Below are 19,200 nucleotides of genomic sequence, written 5' to 3' on the forward strand. Positions count from 1 at the left end.
TTTTTGGGTGTGCAAAGAATCTTGAGATATGTGAGGCCGCAAAGGATAGTAGCTGTGCGTCCTCCAAAAAGAGGGAAAAGAAGGAGCATTCGAAATGGGACATCCTTCGCGTGGCATTGTGACATAACTGGCCTTTAAATGTTGCCTCCGAAGGATGCAGACCCTGATTTGAGACACATCATCTGACTGATATTTCAATCCCAATTTGGTTATATAGTCACAGGTGTTTTGGCACTTGTTTGATGATATATTCACCTGTGTTTAAGCCCTGGTTTGGTTTGACTTGTACTGCCAGGAAGATGCCTTAAAATCAGCCTAAAACCACATCAAAATAGAAACCAGAAATATGTATATATTTAAGGGGAAGGCCAGTGGTCACAAATACTTTCATAATAATCTGAAACATGCCTCTTTCGGGGATAATGGAACTGAAAGATACTTACTTTACTATCTCTACAGTCCAAGCTGCTGTCAATCATTAATCAGCAGTCAGGCTCCTCCCCCTGCACACAGGTGATCTGAATCTACTGCAATCAACCCAGAGGAGCACTGAAGCTCACCTGAAACCAAGACAGACAGAAAGTTCAGACACGGCTGCAAGAACAGAAAATCCTTCTTACCAGAGTAAACATGACCCTGGTTCCAGCATGTTTTTAGCATTGATTTCAGGTTTCTCTTAATTAGTGCAGCTCCTCAGTATATCTCACATCTTTTATCCCAGAGCGACCCGGCTCGCACTTTGAGGTCCTCTGGCAGGAGCTTCTTATCTGTTCCAGGCTCTCGGCTGAGGAGTGAAGGAGGGCGCAGAGCTTTTTGAAGTTAGAGCCCCGAGGCTCAAGAAACACCCCACCCGAGGTAATTCAGCAGGCTGAGTCAGTGGCTTCTTTTAGATTTAAGTTTAAAAGCACATTCCGTGATTTCATCTGCTTCTTGTTCGTCTAGTTGGATTACATGGAGGACTGAAAACTGACAAAACTTAATGAATCAGCAATAAACAAAAGTTAAAAAGTCTCAAAATACTTAAAATTTGCAAAATGTATTTATTTACTTTTACATTGATTACCCTATTTTATCCCTCCCATACTATACTGTGTGTGTTCTTTAATTCTTCCCTGCATTTTCCTGTTTATCTTAAACTTATTCATGTATTTTGTTTCAAGTGTGCCACCAAACTTCTACTGGATAATTAAATGCACCAAAAATAATATTAAAGAAGAAATATAGGCATTAGATAATTTATAAAAATGTGAACTAAACTGATATTTTTCTTTTAATTTTCCATTTACCTTTGACTAATTACCCTATTTATATACTTTCCCATTTTATTTATGAGTTTATTTCTGAAATGTATTTTCTTTTTACATTTCTTGCTCAACTGGAAAATTAAATGGTAAATTAAAGTAAATAAACAGGTAGTTTGTCACATTTTATGATTTGTCTACATTTAACTTTAGTGTGCATTAAGTAATAAATTGATCAATTTATTTATTTCCTTATTTATTTTTGATTTGGGCAGTTTAAGTTGTCCGTACATTTAGTACTGTTAGTCTTTTATTGCTGTTTCTATGTTTCTGTTATGTTTTATATGCTCTTCGCTTGCTATGTAGCACTCTTTTTACATAATGGTTGTTATTTTGGTTGTTATCATGGTTGTTTTTTTAAGTTCTGCCAGTAATCATGGACACATTTCATCGCGTCTCTTGGTTAAACGCCGCAGTGTTCTCGCTTTTAATTGGCTTTTTGTTGTGTGACTTTCTTACAGGGTCGCTGTTCCCTTCACTCTGCTCTTCACTCCAACAGCGATGAAAAGAAAACCTTCAACGAGCTTTGTTTCTCCCGGCGAAAGATATATTGCAGGTACACTCACATTCCTATCTCGTTTTCTCTCCTTTGAGCTTCGTTTTCCTCTTTTATTTAAAAAGAACAAATCAAAACACAGAAATGAGGCACATCATGGAGGACAGGGACTGTCAGAAGTGATGGATGAACTCTTTCAATAATCATAATGTTTCTCAATTTGGCCTCTGGACTGACAGAAAAACATATGGGGGGAAAAAAACAAAACAAAACAAAACTGCAGTATCATCCAAATGAGTAGCATTGTTTATTGATACACAAAAAGTGCTTCTACATCAGGGAAATAAATCAGCTTTATTCTCAGGAGGGTGTCATCTCTGTGTCAGCTGCAGTGTGAGGAACGTCCACAAAAACACGACTTACACCGCAGAGACTACAGAAAATTAAAACATCATCACAGCCGCGGAATAACAATGAGAGCGCTTCTGTCGCTTCAGGCTGCCTGCGAGTTAGCTTCCCGATCAGCCACCCAGAACATATTGGAGTGCAGGTTTTGTCAAGAATTATATATGTACAACGGCGTGTTGGGGACTGTTAGTTGCATTCATGTGTGAATATTTGAAAATTAGAAATTAAAGAAAAAAAAAAGTTGAGAGGAAAGTGAAAAAATAAGGTACATCTGGCCCCGATTAGGGCTTCGTTTGGGAGGAAGTTTGTGAACCTTGAAGGGCTTTTGAGGACAGTTTGATGTTCAAATATACAAAGCCACGTGACAATCAGGGTGGACACACACACACACACACACCTGATGAGTGCTCAGACACACTTGAAACAGTGCATGTAATTTTTCACCTGATTGATCCTGGAGGCCAGGGGAGATGAGGGGCACTTCCCTGCCAGGTTAATTGTGTGTGTGTGTGTGTGTGTGTGTGACAGCTGAATTATGAGAGAATTTTCATCTTTATCTTTTCTTTTTTTGTGCAGTGCTGCTCATAATTTGGAAAAATGTGAGTTTACAAGTGTTTTTCGTTTTCTAAATATCTGAGTTTAAAGCTGCACTAATCTTCTCTTCTTTAGCCAACTCTGTAGTTTCCCTAAGCTTTGCAGAGGGTTTTAACATCGTTTTGGTTTCAACTGCTCAATACATTACTCTTTGTGTTTTGTTTTGGTTCAGTCACAACGCTGTCATCAATCCCGTAACAAAGACAAGCAATATGTGACACCTTTTGATAGATGTGCAGGGCCTTAAAACAACCATCGTATGATTGCTAAAGAAAAGCTACTCAAACACACTCAGGGGCAAGACTCTACTCCCAAAAGGACCAAACAAATTTTCCAAAAATCCCCCAAAAGTCAAAAGAAACTCTCTAAAACCAGCAACCAGCAAATCAATAACTCATAGCAGTGAAGCTTAGAAAAAATGTTTTTCTTATTACCTTCTCATAACTTGTCACCCTCAAGCCAAAACAAGTGAATGTCACCATTTACTGGATTGCAAAGAGATGCGTCTTCCAAGCTTCTGATCTGTACAGAGAGAGAGAAAGAGAGAGGCAAACACACCCACATATTTTCCAAATGCACTTCAAACACACAGATTAAAAGCTCAGGTCGTACGTGGCACGCAATCATGCAATATTACACAGCAGAATCAATATTTCTTTTTGGTGTGAAAAGCAGCAGTTGCTGGCAGCATGTTAGTCATGCCATGATGGCCCCAGAGAGCGAGCTGAGAGGAGCTCTCAACCGGAAAACAAAAGTTTATCATGTACCCATTGTTCATGTTTTTTAAGAAAGGATTTTACATGACAACGAGTGTCTGATACTCAATATGGAAGGGCCAGAGATGACGGAATCAGTAAATGTCATTCTTTCATGATAATAAAACAGAATACAAAAAAAACTTTTTGACTCATTATTTGAGTGATTTGGTCTGACAACATTTGGGAAGTCTAGTGTAGAAGAGCCCAATGATTTTAAACATTTTATTCCTTTTCAAGTTAGCCCGGCGCTGAACCGGAAGCTAGCTGCATCAGTGAGTGCTTTTATGCGTATGCTCGAGGAAGAGTCAGTTGTTTTCATACCTGGGAAGTCTAACTTTTTGTCTTAATGTGCCACTTAGCAGCTTTCATAGGGATGACCGCTGCTCCATGTGATAATATTTGGTCAAGGGGATGGACCTGGAGAGTTCATCCCAGTCGGATCTGACTGAGAACTTGAGGACATGCCTTGGTTGCGATTCATCAATCAGTAGCCAAACCATAAAGCATACCTTCCTTCGCTTATTTTACTTTAAAAGTAACCAACATATGCAAACTGAACATCATGTTGTGATGAAAGAGGCTTTGAACTACAGATTGAGACCATAAACTCATTAGGAAACTGTTCACGGAGTTAATAAATCAAGTGAGTCGTAGTCTCATTTTCTCATAAGCTTACATACAATGCAGAGAGTGGACACGGAAGCTTCATCCATATTAAGTTCACATCACAGTATGTATGTATATGCCTGGGGAGATCAAGATAAAACACTGAAGACATTAAAAAGTTCTGATTTTGATGTGCCCTCACACCTAATGAGGGACAGACTGTGACGGGTATGAAAAGAGTAGAAGTATGTAAATTGGAGGTAAGAATAGATTGACAGGTGCAGGCTGTGACGGGTGAGGAGAGGTTGATATACAGCAGCCAGACTGGCTGTAATGATACTGATTAACTGATGCAATCACATGAAACCCTCTCATCCCTCTCAATCAGATGGACGGGGACCGAGGGAGAATATTGATTGGAGGTGAGCGATGAATAGGCCAGGTCTCCTCCTTTGTGTGTGAGTTGGATGCAAAGTGAAGTGGATGTGGTGTGTAATTTATCCAGAGCTGAATCCCTCTGTCTCATATTTTATTCTGAGCATCGTGTTATTTCTGTCGTACTCCCATTGACAGAAAACAAAAGGTCGGTTACATCCACTCAAAGACCCGCAGCATCATGACGAAGGCAGCTGGGTGTCGACTGGTGACGTCTGTCTTCTTATGTCTTCATGAAAGGCGACGAGTCATCCTGGCTGACTCGCCAATTCTGACTCAGGAACGATAACCACAACGCTTTTATGAAGCTTAATTTTATGAAAACAGATCAGAGAAAAATCAAATTGAATGGTTTAAGCAGCTACAAAGACATTTTATCTGGTTATGAAACAATCTAATTTTATTATAGAGCTAACCTCTGACCGACACCAGCAAACGAGACCGTCAGCGAGACGATTGGCTATTTCTGAAAAGTTATTCTTAATGCCAACAGATTTGATTCTCTGCTACAATCAGACAAAACTGTTTATGCAACCCAGCCACTGGGATAAATGTTAGCTGTGACACCCACTTCTGACTTGTAAGACCCCCAGGTCACTTAAAAAATAAGAATGATTGTTCCAGTCAGTCACGAATCACCAAAACAGCTCATTCTGTCTGAATGCTGGATGGACTGTGAAGCACCTTGAGGAAAAGTAATGATTTATGATATTGGGCTGTACAAAAATGTACCAAAATCTGACTTGACAGTGTGATAAAAGAGTGGGCGGTCTCATTGTGTACCTGGATGCTCCAACCTTCCTTCAGACCTACTACGGTTCATTGCTGCTTGTCAAGGCTCAGCAGCTCCTTTCTGGGGGATTTTAATAAAGTTTATAAGATTGATTAGACCTGCTGATGGGGTTACGGTTTGGTTAATCAGACCAGGATTGAGGTGAGTCTAACCCTAATTAGTCAAAAAGCTGTACTTCCTGTCAAACATGAGACTTGAGACTTTCAATATCACTTCCACATTCAGAAGAATGTTTTTCTTTGTTTCGTACCCGTTATGACCCAGAACCTCGAAAGACCTTCAGAGTCTGGCTATAGCTCAAATGGAGAAAATCATCTATTAATTCCTCATTTACAGAACAGCTCCGAGACCATTTGCATTTGAAAAATGAGTCAATCAGGACGATGCCGTGCCGACTGAAAGTCGAGGGAGAGAATTATGGAAATTGACAGAGGATGTGATTCATCAGGACCGGAGGCTGATGTCTGGCGAGACTACAGACTCTCTTTAAGAACGAGGAAATGTATGCTCTTCTGGCTGAGCATCCGGTGTCATTTAAGCTTTTAAGTCCGAGAAGTTATGAAAACTTCAGGCCACTTCGTTTAACATTTGTACAGAACGTGGCATATCGTGTTTGCCTTATATGCTTATTAGCTGACTTTTACATCAAAAGATGGAGGTGATTTCCGGCTGTTTCTGTGGTAACTGAAGCCATTCCTAATCCCAACCAAGTGAGTTTCGTGACTAAAGCTAACCAGCACATAAGTTCAGCGCTGTGACAGGTGAGACATTGAAAATTCAACCTACACAAACGTCAAGTTGCGTCATAAAGTAACTTCAAAACTTTTAACTTATCCGTGGTTTAGCAGAAGTGTACTTGGTTAACATTTATTCCGGTAATTGGCTTGTTTCTGAATGGAAAAAGCACAATTCCTTCAAAACCCCCTTCAGAGGATGAAGATTAAAAATGACAGGTGACCTGTGGACCCTCTGCTCATTTGTCTCCTGGTGTCACTTCGCATTTCTTTGAGGTCTTTCGGTTTATAAATGACATGAAGGACACCTTTTCTCTCTTATCTCTGTTGAGGTGAGCTCACAATAACTCTCACACTGAATAGCTTCACTTCTTCCCTTGCCAACAATCCCACTTGAAACTTTAAAGTAGACTTTTTCCATCAAAGCCTCTGGAAGGGATGTAAAAATTATGCAACACTGCAGCCTTTCCCCCTCAGATGACAGCTTTTTGAAAAGAATATGCTGAAATCACTTGGCTGAACTCTGACACATTATATCTGCCTTCAGTCCCAGCGCTCCCTCTGCCTGAGTTATTGTAACTGAGGATGCCTCATTTATTTCAGCTTGTGCAGTTGTCTGGTCAATATATTGACAACCCCTTTTACATGTGCAAACAACAGGCCGACTGATAATCCCTGAGCTAACGACCTTATGCAGAGCACACTGTTGACTCTGAGTGTGTGAATGACCGAATGAGGGGAGGGGAGAAGGTGTGTGCGTGTTTCATTGCTCTGCATCTGATTGCTTTTTTTTTGGAAAATATATGCATCAAGCAGTGACAGCCAGAAGCTGCTGTGCGTGTGTTTGCATGTGTTTGTGAGTCAGAGAGAGAGAGAGGCTGGAATTCATCTCCAGTCGGATGCAGGTGCACTTCACAATGATCAGATGCAAACGTAGACAGCTCGAGGAAGGAGACTGCAGTCCGTAGTGTGTTGGACCTTTTGTTGTTTCCGACTGTTGAATCTCAGAAGCTCAGGGCTGAAGTAGACTGACTTGTTGACGGAACAAAGTTTTCCTGTTTCCGACCAACAAAACCTTGGCCAACTTGTTTCCGTCTGACCAGATGATAAAAGTTGCCCTGTTAATCAGCTTTGTAGCCTGACAATAGAGACACCAGATCATCTACTATCACTACCTTTTAATCCGGAAGGTGAGTTTTAGTACTGCAGAAGCTCTCCGAAGATGGATATATGTTTATATATTCATAACAATATTTACAGGCGTGTTGGCTAAGGCTGATGATGCTACCTTTTTCATAACATTACAGTGCCAAATACCTTTTTATAGAAGGATGTTGCTCATCCCTCCAGTAGACTTTTAAATCGGGACATGGCTGTTTACAGGGCACTCAAGTTGTTCTGGGTGGACAACAGATGTTTCATTTGCTGTGTCAATAACAATCATGACAGCCAAATGAAAATGAATAATGCGAAATCGTGTACGTCTAATCGATTCAGTCCATGTGCAGTCCCACAGAAGCTGTGTACGTACGATAAGTAGCATGTCTCGTCTCTTACACTCTAAGCCTTCTTTACGTTTCCCCTCAGAGGCTTCAGGTGTTTTGAAATGCTCCAAAATAGAAAGCAAGCCGAGAAGCCGGTGGAAGTTATTTCTGGATCAATTTGTTTTTTGGCCTTTTGAGTCAGAATGCAATCAGATTAGCAGCTAACAAGCTATTTCATGCTGATTAGAAGTACAAACGAGAAACCTCTGCCTTCGCCGCCTGTGCCGGCTCAGCCCTTCTCAGGAATAGATTTACATAACCGGTGGAATAATGGAAGCGAGTGTGTTTGAAGGTGTGAGTCAGCAAGTGTGTGTGTGCGCGCTTGTACAGGGAGTTGATGAAATGCCTGTATATGAGTAAAAAGGATGTGACAAATAAATGATGTGTTCGTGTGACCAGAGGGCTGCACAGTTGTTTTTTTCTGAGTGTATCTGTTTATTTGTTTGTGTGTGTGTGTGAGCTCGAGCAGGCGTGACTCACATGCCTCCGAGTCCTGCACAAAGACACATGTGTTAAAGTGTGTGTGTGTGTGTGTGCGTGCGTACAGGCGTCACTTGATGAGGAAGCCTCAGATTGAACTTTGAAAATAAGAGCACACGAAGGCAGCGTGCTCCAAAAACATAGGGTTGTACTTCTTTGGACAGAATTTTAAATTCCTAACTCTCTCCGAAGACACACACACACACACACACACACACACACACACACACACACACACACACACAGAGGAAGAAGATTGGAAAAGCTGGAGTGATCACTTCCCATCATGACTCTCTCTTCCTGTGGCTCCTTGTGAAATTTGGTTAGCGTTCGAATTTGGATTTAGCAGCAGGGAAGCGTTTGAATGGTAGCCACACACACACACACACACGCACACGCACACACACACACACACACACACACACAGAAACACACTAGATAGATATTCTACTCTGTTCTTCTACAAGCTAATTAATAATGTTCTATAATCTGTCTTAAGATGTTTCTGTCTGCTTGTCACTGCAAAGAAAACCTTGAACAAGTCACCCACACAGGGGGAGTCAGTGATGCACGATATATAGAGTTTAGAGTTTCCTCTCGCTGCTCGAGCCTGAAGTGTGAATGTACTGTTCACACATTTTGCAGCCGAAGTTTTAGGGGAATACTTCACCGCAAAAAACTTGAAGCCAATTAAGTTACTGGCTCGCCTTTTTCATCGGGTGTGCGATTAAAAACCTACTGTCATCAGTACGAAGGAGATAAAATAAACTTCGATCACTTCAGAAGCCAATAAAGTTATGTAATGTGGGAGGGGTGGGTGTTAACAAGCTGGAGCTACACTCCACCAGTCTCTGAAAATGTTTTAAACTGTGCTGATCGCTGTTGTTTTGGGGGATATTACTGTAGTTTGTGGTTGCATATCATACAGACAAGGTAACAGAGATGCTACATTAATTGATCATTAGGTAATGATTAGTTCATAAATACCTGTGAATCAACATACTGACCACTTTCTTCATGGGTTCTTCCTGATAAAGTATCAACCACCTGCTGATTGGCACTAACTACTGATGATTAATTTATTCATATTTATCAGTTACCAAAATAACGGGACATCTGTCTGCACAGAGTGATGCCGTGACGATCCTCCTTGCAAGTCTGGATAAACTACTTTCACTTGAGTCATCGGTGTCTCCGAGTCGTCTTCATCTCTTCTGAACAGTCAAGTGAGCGGAAACTCCACAACAAATTGGCGTCACGAACAGGATACGCATGAGCTCCGATCATATGAAGACAGACAGTCCTGGGAGAATCACATTTCTCTCCCACACAATAGGCTCATTAAATACTAATTACTTAATCATTAGTTACTGTTTTTGTCTCCATTCAAGTAAAAAGAGACGTCAGACTGTGTAGTTACAAACACTCTTTAAGTATTAATTATCTAATTGTTAGTTACTGTTTTTCTGTGCCTTAATTAAAGTGAGACTAGTTGCACAACAGGCTCATTACATATGAATTACTTAATCATTAGTTAGTCTTTGTGTGCACCTGCAAGTAAAATGAAACATAAGAGATTTATTACATGCAAAAGTCACCTGTAACCAAATGAACAATGAATTACAAATGGATGGATTTCATTTATTGATAACAGAATAAACAGTTTGCTAATATTTAGAGGCTAACGTTATTCTGCTAACTTGTGTTTCGCTCTGGGCATCTTTCTCTGGCCAAGTGCTCGTTTGCTGCCGACCGTTTTTGGCATTTCAACAGCGGAGGCTTTCCTTTTATGATTTATGAATTCTCCTCAGCTGTCATCTCTTCCAGTCCGTCATCCAGCTGTGTTTATTTATGTCTCTGTCGTTCTTTTCTGATTTGACGACAGCTGACAATACACACATCGCTCTGTGGGAGAGGACTGAGGATTCAGAGCAAACTCCGCAGACAATCTTCAGAAACTTATTCCAGTGCCGCAGCAGCTCCAGTACAAGCTTATAAAAAAAAAAAAAAAACATGTAAGGATGCAAACTTATTTCTGTCTCCATCACTCTTTGTTGTCTGACTGCTCCGCTGACTGACTGTTGCTTATTTTGTTGTGTGTTTTACTCATTTTACTGCCTCTCTCTGTGTTTTCATCTCCTGATTTGTCGCTCAGCCTCCCTTCTTTGTCTGACAGACATCATCTTCACACAAGCTCCACTGTGTGTGTTTGTGTGTGTGTGTGTGTGTTGCATAAGGGTGTTATTTTTGTGTTTGTATTTAATAGCAATTTTCTGTGTGTGTGTGTGTGTTGCTATGAGCTGATTGGTGTGTGTGTGTGGCTCAAATCCACTTTTCAATCCATCTCTCTGCATTAATCAGGTGTCGAGTCTCTGGCGGTCCCATAATCCCTTCTTTAAATAACACACACACACACACACACACACACACACACACCACCTGCATGTCAGGAAAAACGCCAGGAGGAATGAAATTTCAATCACACACACACACACACACACCCTTAGTCTTTCAATATGCAACATTATGCAAACAAAACATACACACACACACTATGGACTGAAAAACCGAGAGAACCCTTGTGTCTTACATAAATTCAGAGCAACACACACACATGCACACACACACACCTGTGCAGAACAAAACAAGTGACTGTACTCTCTCAGTGGACATTATGCACAACTTATTCAGTAACACACAGACACACACACACACACATGCTCAGCCAGGCAGATTCTCTCCTGACCTCCTCAGTCGACCTGAGCGAGTACAGCACTGTTTGCAAGCTCTGTGTGTGTGTGTGTGTGTGTGTGTGTGTGTGTGTGTTGCATTTGTGTCAAAGCCAGCAGTGGTTATTGAATCTTGATCTGTTTATCTCTTGATAACCCTCAGCTGCGGTCAGCCCTGCGGTGCACTCATGAGTGTGTGTGCTTTCTTGTGCGTAGGACGGCACGCTTCAGTGATCAGTTTCTTCCATGTGTGTGTTTTGTGTCCTTTTTTTTAAATGTTTCGTGAATCTTTAGTCCCAACAAGGCGAAAAAGAAAAGGACATTTACTCATCCATGTCAAACTGGTGTGGGTTGGTAAACACATGGTGACAGTTGCTGTGTCTCAGTTCAGGGTCTGCATCTTTCGAAGGACCCGGACTTTGTGGTCTTCGAAGGCGAGTCCTTTGGAGAGACCTTGTTAACCACGTCAACAAGGCTAGACCCATGCATCCTCCAAAAAGAGGTAAAAGAAGGCTGTGTTTGCAGGCTGCATTTCGAGGAACCTTCGAATTGGGACAGCCTTTGCATGGTGTTGTGACTTAATTGGCCTTCATCTTCGGCTTCCAAAGGATGCCGAAAGCAGATCCTAGCTAATGAGCTAACCATTAGCTCAGACAAGTAGCCTCCGTTTCTTTGCTTTATTTTCTCCGTCATGTTAAAGTTCACCTCTCCCCTGCTGTTTTCTCCACCACTGCTTGCCATGTTGTTGAGTAAAAACTTGTTGATTCTTATATCTAATTATTTCTTTTAGACGGTGTTTGTTGCGTCTACTCACTGCAAGAGTCGCTTTTTACAGTCAGTCCTTGTGTGTTTGCAGGAATCTGTGTTCCATTAACTTGGTCCTCCTAGAAGCAGAATCAGGACTTTTGCAAATGTTTCCCCTCCTGGATTCTAACCACACACACACACACACACACACACACACACACACACACACACACACACACGCACATGCACGCACACACGCAAACACACAAATAAACAGCCACCAAAAAGTCTTGAAACGCCAGCAAAATGAAAAAAGCGTGAAATAGTAAATTGACAGCTGGCAAATCACACACATGGTGAGTGAACTGAGCGGGTTTTGTTAGCGTGTGCATGCGCCGCGATATTGGCTGTCATATTTTACTCTGGCAGGCGCAGACGTCACCCATCTGTTAAGCAGCGATGCCAGGTGGGTAAAGTGAGTGGCACGGGCGCTGGGCGAGTGTGTGATGGTGTGAGCGTGCAAATATTTATCCGAGCCTTTGTGTGTTTTGTATTTCTGCCTCTGTGGGTATTGAATAACTGCAGCAGGGAATCCTGAGGCACTAATTAGAGAACACTTGTTAAAATTAGTTTGTTTAATTAAAAAGGTTTTCGCAGACACAACTGGGCCTTCAGAAGGGGTTTCCTGGAAGAAGCGACCAGTACAGATACAAGCTTTTTTTAGCCTGAGGGTCCGTTCAAATATGCTATAATGAGATGATGTAGAAGATGCTGTTCAGTGTCTGGCTGATTATGTCCATATGAGCTATTTTGTAGAGGCTGTAGAATAGATATCTTTGGAAATAAATGCCCTGACATCTTGCTAAAAATACAACAAAAACAGATGGAAAGACAGTTTGGCAATACTGCTCTTGTTGTCACAAAGACAGCTGCAAAAATATCCTGATGTCTCAAGAGAAAATACTTGTATTGACGCCACGAAGCTGGGACACAATCTCCTCGTGTATTGCTAAAAAATACCCACCTTTGTCGCCATGGAAGACGGCTGTAAAATGTCCCAGTGTCTTGCTGAAGACACTGGCTTTTGTCATTCGAAAGACAACTGCAAGGTGTCCTGACATCTGGTCCCTTCGTCACATTACGAAACACTAGCTTTTGTCACCAGAAAGACAGTTGTAAAATATCATGAAGACTCACTTAAATCACCAGCTTTTGGCACTGGAACGAATGGCTGCAAAATCTCTCAACATCTAGCAAAAGAGCGCTCCAAGCTTCTGCCTTCCTGATTCATTGGAAGCTTTCCCCTCAGGATTAACAGGAGACACACGACTGAGGTTTTTCCTTTGTGTCTGTGTGCGGGTACAGAAAATCTGAGCCGCTGATAAAGCTTATCAGAATATTGGAAAATCAAGGGAATCCCACGTGGATGGGAACAAAGAGCGCTGCAATGCAGGAAAACACTCTAGGCAAAAATATCAAAAATCTTATTTATGTTTGGAGTTTCTCTTCTTCAGTGCTCTCTGATTGATTTCAAATGTTCATCATGATTGACAGATCTCTTATTAACAATAAAGGTTTATTTTTGAACCGTCGCTCATAGATTGTCTTTCTGACAGGCACAATAAGTTCTTCATGAAGAGCCGAACATTCACTAAGATTGAGATTTTATTGGACTCTTATTTTCCTACTTTCTATACATCCCCCCGAGTAACAAGTTGCCTTTGGCCCCTCAAGAGAAAATGAAAGTGGTTCCACAAGTCAATATCATTTTTTAGTGATAATTGTCATTCCAATTATAATATGATTAGTTCAAAGTGTTCATTGAATTCACAAAGCTCTTTATCTAAAGTGCCTTTTTTTTCTTTTTGGCACTTAATTGGTACAAAAACATCTTTATCAGAGGCAGAAATGTAAAAAGTTAATTGCTGTAAATTAAAAATTAAAAACTATTTTAAAGGAGACAGATTATTCTTTTTATTTCCATCCTTAAGTGTTTTCTGCATAAAAATCTGTTCTTGTGCAAGTAAGAGATAATGAACGTTACAAAAGTCAAAGTGCCCACCATCAGAAGCTCCTTTCTCCCACAGAAAACACTGCTCCTGAACGCCTCATCAGGAGTCCAGCCTTTAGTTCTGTGACTTTGTGACATCACACTACATCACCATGTAACACATTTGCATCATTTATTTCCAGCGCTTAGTTTGGCATGAAGAATTGATTTAGCACAGCTGCTTTGTTGTTGTTGTTGATGTTGTTGTTAGCGGTGCTGGCTCAGGCGTGTGTGAGCTGACCAATCAGAGCAGACTGAGTGTTCAGGAGGAGGGGCCTCAACGAGACAGGAGCTAAAACAGAGCGTTTCAGACAGAGGGGGAAAATAAAGCTTTAAAGAGGCCTTTAAAGTATTTACTAAACTCTTTTACAAAAAGAAATCAAACACAGACAGATTCTAGCATGAATCAGAATATAAATTTAGGGTAATGAACAATGTGGAGACGAAAACACAAGCTTTGTTTGATAGAAACTTCCAAATCCACTGCCACAGTGTTAATATTTCATGTATTTGTCTCTTTGTATGTGTGTCTGTTCATTCAGGCCTGCGTCTTTGTCACAATCTGCCCACGGTCTTGCCAGAGGAACGCTTAGTGCCAATGACAAAATGTGACCTGATTGAATAATTGATTTAAACAACTGTGGCGTAAACAGCCAATCAAATCTCGTCCGTCACCAACTCTTGCAGAACTAATTGGTTTACACTTAACGGCGAGTCCGTGCAAGGGCGTTTTTGTCTCGCACTTTGTCTGTCTCTTTGTCTCGTGTTCCAAAAGTCATTGAAGGAGAAAGAGAACAACAACCCACTTCCCTGATGAAGTACAAATAATCTAAACAAATGCCTCACCTTGAAAACGCTTTGTCATGGCTCAGGCAACTTGGAAAACGACCATGTTGGAGTGTGTTTTCACTTCGCCGCTGCTCTGTGGCATCCTATTTCAATAAATTGCCCTCAAACTTCTCCTTGACTCTTCCTGTCTGACACTTCCTCTCTGTTTGACCAACTGGGCTAACCTTGGGGACATGTTGGAAGTGAGGGATCAGAACCACTGACCTGATTAGTTTGATGAAACCTGGACTGGAATTTTAAATTAGAGTAGAGCCTAGCAGCAGTGACAGGCGGGGAATAGGAATGAAATGGATCTGTGTTCGGGTTAAGACCCTCGACTGGCAACAATCAAAGAGGATCACGGACCCAAGGACATGTCTGGTTGCCTTAGCCTGCTAAGAGATGTGTTGGAATAATCGAAGGGAACAGGAGAAGTGTGGGAGACGTCTGCATGTGAGTGTTTTCGACCCCCTAAGTTAATATGTTAAGGGCTGTTTTGCTCCTGAACCACTTGCTGCTATGAGCTCCATTCGGATGAGTCATGCTCTGTTTGCAGCCTGCAGCGAGAGCCAGGTCCGCTGTTAATATTCTTCGTCCAGCCTGCAGACACACAGCAGCGGTTCCTCGTCTAAAGCTGAGAGACGGGGAGAAAGTGTGTGAGCTGAGAGTGTCAAGTCCTCAAATCTTCTTGTTTAGGTTAGGATTACTAATGTTGGCGTTAGGGAGGCCTTGAGGCAAGCAGGTTGTTTCACATTTTCTCACTCCCATGTGTCATGTTCAGCAGTAAGGTCAGCTTCAAACCATGACCGCTTTACTACCCCTCTAGTGTCAGTTTTGCATGAGAAAAGAAACCTGGTTATATGCGATGTCTGGTTAGATTTTCCAGAATACAGGGCCTGTGGTCAAGTTTGTTTTTTTTTGCTGCCAAAAGGTAGACATTGTATGACACATGACTTTTGAAATTGGTGAACAAGTGGTCACAGGTGGTTAAGTTTAGGCAAAATAAATTACTTTGGTTAAGTTTGGAAAAAGAAAATTTTGTTAGGGTTTGGCGAAATAATCTACTCAGGTTCAGGCGAAATAAACTACTCGGTTAGGGTAGGGAAAGATAAACTATTCAGTTAGGATTAGGCAAAATAAACTAATCGCTTTGGTTGGAGAAGATCATAGTTTAGGTGAAAATCACTGATGAATGTATGTGTCTTTGAAGGTAATGACTCCAGCAGTGAAAAAAAATCACATGTAGAACAACAGTTCTGCTCTACACTTGTTTTCATCTGTTGTTGCCAGAATGATTTCCTCGACAGGGAAACATTTGCTTGGTTGTGTGTGTGTTTAAGACCATTTCACTATTACGGTACACACCTCTAGGCCTACACATATTGTTGTTTTTGTTCCCGAGACGAATGAGAAGTTAATAAGATTTTGGTAAATGATCTCCTGAAATAAGAAAATTATGTTATCAATTAAAACAGTCCCTGTTAGAGGAAAACAGAAATCAGTTTCTCGATTGAAGCAGATTAAAATTAATTGCATTAACACATTAAACCGTCCTTGAGGTATTATGGTGCACCCCTGTGGATTTAAAGTAGAATTATATTGGCATCAGCAAGACTTGCTGTCATGAATAATATTTGCTTCAATTTGCTTGCAGGAGTGTTTTGCAATACGACCTTGTGACTCTTTGGATGATGGACTTTGTCTAGACTGAAATATCTGTGATTTCCCCTTGAAATGAATGATGATACTGTAACTTTGGTGGTTGGTCAAAGGTCCAGTGTAACATGTTTCATGACCTGAAACTGACAATCATCGTGTTTTAATCACATTAGAAAGAGATTTTTATATCTACTGAGGGAGCAGATACTCTTCCAGAGTCCACCATTTTGTACCACCATGTTTCTACAGTAGCCCAGAATGTCTTAGTGACCATTTTTAGTGAGGGTGAGACGAGGGGTGTTCAGTTGGTCGCAGTATCCAACCACACTCCTGGAGAACTTTAACTTCAAGTAGAATCTAAACATTTTGCAATATTCTTGTGTATTTATTTATCATCAATGTCGCCTCAGTTTTATTTTATGTTCAGTGATAATTAGCCAAGTTTAGCATCACCACTTTGCATGTCATCCACATTTCTTTCTGCCAGTCGCCTTTGTCCTCTATTCCGTCTCACATTATCACCTGTCAGACAAGCATCCATAAAAAGGTTAATTCCCTCAAGTGTGGGTTGTATTAATGACGTATTTGTTGGGATGGACAAATCATACTTAATTAAATGGAGCTCAAAGTATTAGGTTTGAAGGTCGTCTGTTGAGTCCAGTGAACTTTTCCTACAGAGTTTAAGCCCTTCCTTTCCTCTTCATTAAACCAAAGTTTTTTTCTCCTCTTGAACAAATGTAAGGATCGCAGCAAGCAGCCACGAGCCTTGCGAGTCGAGCATTTCAAACATTTTGCAGAGGTCGCTTGCAGTAAAGGCAACAGCAGAATTAAAATAAGTTCCTCTCCCACAATGAGTGACCAGCAGTGAGAAGAGAATGAGTGAGAGAGATAAAGATACTGATTTAGACATAGTGCTGTTGACCTGTGAGTTATTGTGACAATGACCAGAATCAGGACAAGAAATATGAGATATAAGGAGAGAGGCAGAAAGGATTATTCTTCCTTCATGATGAAGGTTTATTAAGGCAGGTTCGCTGAGGACGGTTATGGAAGAGAGGGATGTGACTCATAGGGGGAGAGGATCAAGTGAGTTTTACTCTCATTCCACCCGCAGAATAAAAGAGAAAGAGGACCTGCTGTTAGGACCGCGGATCGAAGGTCATTCAACCAGCGGAAGGGGAAGTCACGACCAGTTCCACATCTGGGATAATGAGGGGAATAATCTGAGGCAAGCATTAGGGTGGATTTCTAAAAAAGGAACACTGCACTCACCTACAACACCGCATCCCTGCCTGGAGCTGGCACCAACTTGGATCCAACCCCCAAATAAGTTTTTCACAAGGACAAACTGGACATTAGTTCCTTAGCGCAGTGGTTTGACCCATTCTCTGCAGAGATTTTATTGTTGTTACTCACTAAAATGCTACCTTACATGGCCCAAACGGCTCATCAACCTAAAAAAGAAAAGACTTTGTGATTAGATCAGACTGTGGCAGGGGAGTGGATCAGTTCACCTCCACGAACCGATGATCAACACCTGCATTCTGATTTTTTTAATTGGTAAAACTTTGGTGATTTCTCTGGGAAGTGTTCAAATTAAACATCATATACATCACACAACATCAATTTAAAGGTCATCTTGATAACATCTTTGCATAGACATCATCTTTTTTTTTTCTTAAAAACATTGTTAAGATGTGAATCAGTAGTTTCGAAATGTTTGTTGGGTCCAAAATGATTGTTTTGTTTATATTTGTAAGAATTCTGACAGATGGTTCCAGCTTCTAACGCCATTGGTATCATGATACATCTGTGTTTCATCAGCGGCACATATTCGCTATGTGCTATTCACCCGCTCATGAACATTAGCTAACAACTAACAAGACTCTTGATCACTGATGAAACATGGATAACTCGTAGTACCTACAGCATGTGATCCGAGCAACTGGATCTCAATGCATCATCAATCGTTCTCAGGTCCATCACATCTGTACCTGGAGCTTTCCACTTGTGATGTGATCACCTGAGACAGATGTTGTGCCTGTAGACAACAGGGCTTTAGTGGCTTTAAGAGATTGTTTGGCGTTTAACTTTGAATTCAAAATGTGTGAGCGAGGCCAGCTGCCATTACCATTTAAATGACTGTTGTAATTGGCCATTTGGATCAGCATTCGACTGCCAGACTCGATCAGTTTCCGGGCAGAGTTTCCCAGATTAACATCTGATCTCACTGGATGCAATCTGTCTGTATTGGCTAAGACGATTCATCAAAAAAGTTAGAACGACTGATATGACGGGTGAACATTTTCATCATTATAAACCATGCGTATAATTATAAACGCATATGTTAATTACCATCTGTCTGCATAAAAGCTGGTGTGTGTGTGTGTGTGTGTGTGTGTGCGTGTCTTAATATTTAATATCATCATATAATCTCCTCATGCAGCTGTAAGTCATAACAAAGCCCCTATGGTCTCTCCTTGGAGCTTTTTAACTCCAGCCATCTCTTAAGCCCTGTTCTTTGCTCTGTTCATGTCCTTTTTGGGGAACAAAAGCAGGGATGACTCACCTGTTTTAGAGATGCAACATAAATAGCCCCGAAGTCTTTTCTAACTCATTCTGCGTCTCTATTGGTCCCCCCAGTCTCTGCCTTCCCTCCACCTCTGCACTTTCGTCTCAAAGTTGGATGGAGAGCAGATAAGGTGCTTTTTATTTTTAGCCACACAACCTACGTACAAAGAGTTTCACTTCAAAAATGACGCATTCACCGTTTTAAAAGTGACGACGCCTGCCTCATTGTCATCAAAGTGAAGCATGTTCTTGGGGGACTATTATAGTTCTGAATCACCATTTGTTGTAGTTCTGTCGTTCAAGCTGGACTCATCTTCAAGTTTGAAAGACTGCAGAGTTTCAGGTAAGAAAATAAATCTTACCTCACCAAACCTATTTTGACTCCCCCGAACAGTCCTCTACCAGGAGGTGCTTTTGTATTTTTGATTCATTTAAATATAAATAACATTCTACTTTTTGAAATCTCA

The 19,200-nt window shown here is 41.1% G+C and overlaps 1 long non-coding RNA gene across 6 annotated transcripts; it reads left to right on the forward strand.

The window, feature by feature from the left end:
• The first annotated feature begins 561 nt into the window (after positions 1–561).
• On the forward strand, positions 562–17,757 carry LOC119026624. Of its 6 annotated transcripts, none has more exons than XR_005077187.1 (4): positions 562–855; positions 1,763–1,857; positions 4,552–4,585; positions 10,035–10,181. It is a non-coding gene; the product is annotated as an uncharacterized LOC119026624 (long non-coding RNA). The 6 variants fall into 6 exon arrangements; XR_005077186.1 differs by lacking the exon at positions 4,552–4,585 and adding an exon at positions 9,278–9,375; XR_005077185.1 differs by lacking the exon at positions 10,035–10,181 and adding an exon at positions 4,737–5,488.
• The last annotated feature ends 1,443 nt before the right edge of the window (positions 17,758–19,200 follow it).

This window comes from Acanthopagrus latus, chromosome 10, assembly GCF_904848185.1.
Source record: "Acanthopagrus latus isolate v.2019 chromosome 10, fAcaLat1.1, whole genome shotgun sequence".
Classification (NCBI taxonomy): Eukaryota; Metazoa; Chordata; class Actinopteri; order Spariformes; family Sparidae; genus Acanthopagrus; species Acanthopagrus latus.